This window comes from Vespa crabro, chromosome 3 (genome assembly GCF_910589235.1).
Source record: "Vespa crabro chromosome 3, iyVesCrab1.2, whole genome shotgun sequence".
Taxonomy (NCBI): Eukaryota; Metazoa; Arthropoda; class Insecta; order Hymenoptera; family Vespidae; genus Vespa; species Vespa crabro.
The window spans coordinates 936,501-942,500 of NC_060957.1; the positions used below are offsets into that span (position 1 = coordinate 936,501).

Genomic DNA, 6,000 nt, shown 5'->3' on the forward strand with positions numbered 1-6,000 from the left:
AATATCGATAAGATACTTTACGGCTTAACGTAATTTTAAATTTAAATTTGGAGAACTTCGCAGCTCGAAATTAGAATGATGGAAAAGGCCACGAATGAATTTTTCAAGATTCTCGAATAAGATGAGAAACCTTACGAAAATGGACATTTGTCGGTCACTCGGAAGGAAGATGATTGAGTTTCACGATTCTGGATGAATTCTTGTTACCATTGGACGTTCCTCCGTTTCCGAGCTTTTACTTTACTCGAGGAGAAGGTAAAAAAAAAAAGGTAAAATTGGAAAAAGTAGGACGTATCGAGTTCCATGGCAGAAGAGTCACGAGGAATGTGCGAGGAAGCTGTATTCCAGTTTCCGACTGTCGGTTTAGCGTTTATCTCTTTTAAACGACAATGTTTTCTCCTTTTCTCTCTCTCTCTCTCTCTCTCTCTCTCTTCATTTATTTTGTATCCTTTTTTTTTCCTCTCTCATATTCTGCCCGTAGTAACGTCATAGTAAAGAAATAATTTAGGAAAAACATCACAACATGCATATGCTATCGTTTTCTTGTAGACACAGCTTGCCTTCCGTGTACTTGTCATTCTTTTTTTAGTTAATTTCATATACCTGAGAAAGAGAGAGAAAGAGAAAGTGAAGGGGAGAGAGAGAGAGAGAAAGAGAGAGAGAAAGAGAGAAAGGAAGAGAGAGAGAGAGAGAGAGAGCAAGAGAGATGGTAAAGGGAATTTCGATATGTACATTCGGCCATCTGCGCGACCTCAATAGCATTGCAAGCACGAGAGGTCGGAGAATACATTGGGAAATCGAAATGGATAGCTCGGAAGAATAATTTCTACGTGAGCGATCGTTTAATCATTAGAGTACACGATAGGAATATCTACATATATCTAAGGATCAAACACATAATCGGTTTTTAATTAATGAATATTTATTTAACAACGTTTCCTGTAAAAAAAAAGAAAAAAAAAAAAAAAAAAAAAGAAAAAGTATAGATTTTTATATGAAAGATTTTTATCGCTTGTCACGCTTTAAACTGCAATGATATTTTAGAGGAAAAAAATTAATTCCCAAAACAATTTTCCTTTTTACTTTTTTAGGGATTTAAAAGTATTTAAACTGTATAAAATTTACAGTGTATCCAACGTAACTGGAACAGACTGCATCGTTTAAACGGTTGAAAACAGATAAAAATGATGAAGGTCAAAGTTAAATGGCATGAGATAGTGCATAATATAATTTTATGTACTTTTTGCGCATTGATGCATCAGAAAAATTCAACTACATTTTTTTTCTTTTTCATGGAAACCTATATTTATTATTACAAACTAATACGTTGGAAAGTTATCCTAACGTATAACGTTTAAGGCATGAGTATGATTAATACTTTTATGGAGAGCATAAAAATTTGCATCAAGTGATATAGCCAAAAATATAGCTTATCATTCAAAAAAAAACAAAAAAAAAAAGAAAGTACAGTTGTATTTTTTTTGATGCACCGATACATATAAGTGAATAAAATCATTTGCATTTGATGTATCCTTCAATATCATTTAATTTTGACTTATAACATTGTTTTCTATTTTCAATCGTTTAGAAGATACATCCAAGTACCAGTTGACACCCTGTAAATATACTTTACATTTTATATTATTTACTTTTATTATATATAATAAATGTAAGAAAGGGTTGTGATATAGTTTTATCTGATCTATTTAATGTAAATATAAATAAATATGATGTAAAGTATTTAATGTAAAGTAAACAAATAAAATGATATTTAAAATACAATACTTTAGTATTTGGTAACTTTTTAGACTTTTTATATTTTGATACTTTGTTGTAACCCTTTACTCTTTCATTATTTCATAAGATTGTTTCAAATGCATTTAGTAATTTAATCGAGTAGCAAATTAGTACAAGTTGAACTATATTAGTGGCAAACTGAACTATACTTAAGAATTAATACTGTTGAGCTTTCAAAATTAGAAGAGATGGGCAGTAGTAGTAATCATACGCCTTCTAACGAAACGCGACGCTCAATGAGTGCGTGTAACTTTACTCGACTATGAAAATCTAGAGAAATTGATCTACTCGACTAAATCGTTTTACTAAACTATTCCACTAAATTTTACTGTTCGCACCGTGTGCGAACAATAAATTGCTCACCACTCGACTAAATTACTGAACGTGTTTGAGCCAGCCATTATTGACAGCCTCTCTCTTTCGATTTCGAACAATGTTATTCATTGCATTCATATGTCATGCATCTATTACTTAATAATGCATTAAAATAATACTATTTTTACAATAAATGTGATAAACAATGCATGACATTTTTTTAACAAGGAAATGTCACGACATATGTATCTATCTACATATATATTCTGAAATTTTTATCTGAGATTAGAAGATGATCAATTAAGAGATACTATAAAATATTTCCTGTCTATGACGGACTTCAAAGTTTTTTTTTTTTTTTTAAATCAATTTTTATTTTGAAATTTAAAAATTCATCGAATACAATTATTTTTATATTATCAATTTCATTGAGAGAAATCAAATGATTTTCTTTACGATATCGTTGAAAAAACAATTTTACATTTTAACCTAAAGAAATTGTTTTGTTGTTTGCACAGATCATTATGTAATTAAATATCAGAAAATAGAAATATAATTTTATCGTCAATAACTGGATGGCACAGTGGCAGATATCAAAGTTTTTTCTTTTTTTTTTTCCCTTTTTTCTTTTCTAAGTTTTAACTTATCATTTATCTTCTGTACACATTAAAAATATTTTTCTTTTATATTTAAGACCGAAATAAAATTTTATTTTATTTTTAATATCATGTTTTTATGTTATATAAAAGATCTATGTTATACATATATATATATACATATAGATATATTCATTTCAAAGATGAATCGTATTCATCGATGTTATCTAATATTTTTTAAAAATTTACATACACAATTATAAATAGTGAATCAACATTATTTTTTTTATTTATTTTATATATATATATATATATATATATATATATATATTTTAAAGTTATTCTCTTGCTTTCATTTACTTTCTCCAATATTATAATTGACTGTAAAAGATTCTAACTACTCGATGGTTAATAATTATACAAGATCGATTTAGATGCAAAAGAAGTATAAATGCAAAGCTTACTTTTACAGTTCAGGGAATATTGTCACTATTAATTCTCTTTTCCAATAGACTGTAGATACCTCTACTATCTGTCGAACTTTTCTTTCCAATGTCACATTGGATGATATTGTTAATTTCCATGAGTATCACATAGATCTTATATATATATAGATTATTCCTGAGTATTTTTTTATTTCCATGTTATTTATTAGATACATTTTGTAATATCGATTATTGCATAGAATTCTTTGCAATAATAAATAAATATTTTATTTAAATGTATTAAGCGCTCGAGCACTGGCAAAATAAAAGGAATAATAAATATTTATATATATATATATATTTTTTTTATTATTTATTATATTTATTTATATCGTATATTAATCTGTCAGAAGCAATTTTCAATCAGGTCAATAACAAATATTGATAAAGTATAAACGAATATTCATTATAATAAAATAATCGATGGTTGTACCTTGCAGTGACCTTTGTAGCTTCGTTGAAATCAAATTAACCTTGGAAAATTATTAAGTATCAAATAATAAAACAACAAGTTTTAGTAATTAAATAGTCGATATGATGAATATAATTAAGAAGAAAATAAAATTTTACTTTGCATTTAAATAAATATATTAGAAAAATATATCCTGAATATAGAACGAAACAAATAATCAGTAAAAAAGAAATGGCGAAAAAATAAAATCAAATTGTTTTTGATTTTATCAAAAACAATTGAACATTTTACTTTACTTAACGATACCATTAATATAAACAAAATTGGAGACAATTTGATGACTTTTAAATTTCAATATAAAAATCAATTTTATGGAAAATAAATGAATGCTCACTGTATATCGCAAAAAAATATTAAATATCTCTTAACCCATCGATTATCAAAATATTTCTGGCTTAAGATGAAAATCAGTAATATATGTTATCGGCCTTTCATTGTCGGCACGTAACAGCCAATTTCGTTGATTTCAATGAGGGTGACGTATAAAAAAAAAAAAAAAAGAGAAAAAAAAAAAAGAAATAAAAGGAAAAAAGAACAGAGAAAAAAAGAAGAGCAAAAAGAAAATAAAAGAAAAAAAAAAGAAAAGAGAGAGAAACGAAAGAAAGAAAAACAATTGGAGTAATTCTATTCGAGGTCAACAAGGTCCGAATAAATGTAAATGATTGCATGAACGAGTGTTTGAACGACAAGGCCTTTCCGTTCCATGCCTACCTACCGCGGGCAATAATTGAAGCGACACACGGAGTGCAATTAAATTGAAAGTTCCAGGAGGAGGAAGAAAGGAAGGAATGTGGATGACGCCTCACGTCTCTCACTCTCATCGTTTTCCATGGATGCACGTGCACGGTAGATTCAAGTGAGTGCACGTGACACATCGAGACCTTAATAGCGCTGTCTCGAAGGGATTTGTGGTTTGGGAAAAGGTTTTAAGGGTCGTCCTCGAGTGACTCTTAACAGCTGCGCTTTCTGACTCCACATCGTCGATGATGCTACACGGAAACAGAATCACCCGACACGTTCTTCTTTTCTTTTCTTCTTTCTTTTTCTTTTTTCTTTCTTTCTTTCTTTTTTCTTCTCTTTCTTTTCCGTTCCTTTTTCTCTTACTTCCTTGTCTCTTCGATACCAATAACCTAGATTCTTCGTGAATCTATTAAATCGATTACTATCATTCAAAATTATTTTCCTTGTTAATTATTATTGTAAGTAATGACAAAAGTTTCCTCATATAATACAAACATTTGAAAATATTTTCTTATAATACAATATAAAAATTAATAAATATATAATGTCTCTATATGTTGTCGTTTAATTTGAATTACTTTCGAACTTCATTTAACACAGTACAATGTAAACATATAATAGTAATAGCATATGCATTATTTTGTATTAGATGAATCAGATAAATCGATCAATTTCATTATTCGTTTAATAACTCCTCGTTGAATGATCCATCCGAAAGAATTGTTCTTGAAAGATTCTATTCATTTGTATTATCTTAATCAATCATTTTGGATAATTAAATCAAATTCTTTTTGATATTTTCATTAATGAATTTTTTTACAAATTCATTCATTTATAATGAACATTTTTCTCTCTGATAAGATCATCTAAGTTTACGATTGTACTGTTATAAAAAAAGAAAAAAAAAAAAAAGAAAAAAAAGATTGTTAATAAGTAAAATCGATTCGATAAATCAGTATATATATATATATAAAAAAAAAAAAAAAAAAAAAATAAGAAGCAAGAGAAATATAAAGAAATATATTTGTTGTTTCTTTCGTAGAATTTACGATGGAATACTTTGGATTACTTGGAGAATTGAAAATAACTTGATTAAACATTTAAACCAGAATACAATTATATCGTTGTAAAAAGGAAAAAGAAGAAACGAAACAAAACAAAAACAAAAACAAAAATTGTTAATAAGTAATAAGATTCGATAAGTCAGTATATAGAAAAATAAAAATCTAAGGGAAATGTATTTGTTGCTTCATTTGTACCACTTACGGAATATCTTGAATTCCTTGGAGAATCGAAAATATCTTGGTTAGACTCTTGGTTGAAAAAGGTATAGGGACCGATGTAATACTTAGGAAAAGGGAAGGAAAAAGGATGGAACGAATGAACGAACGAACGAACGAACGAACGAACGAACGAACGAACGAACGAACGAACGAATGAAAGGCAGCCGCTGCGTGGACATAGTTTTGAATAGAGTGCACTCGACCTTTCCTACTTGGGTTCAACATACTTTTGCCGTCTCTAACCTCCGTCTAGAGTACGTCGTGCGCGCGAGCTCTTATTAAACGTGGCGATTTATCGCTAGTAATAACGG

General features: G+C 28.5%; 1 protein-coding gene across 5 annotated transcripts in view; it reads left to right on the plus strand.

Moving 5' to 3' along the window:
* The window catches only part of LOC124423103 (teneurin-m), a 628,739-nt gene that overhangs the window by 139,423 nt on the left and 483,316 nt on the right, over window positions 1-6,000 (plus strand). The gene's annotated exons all lie outside the window — the stretch shown is intronic.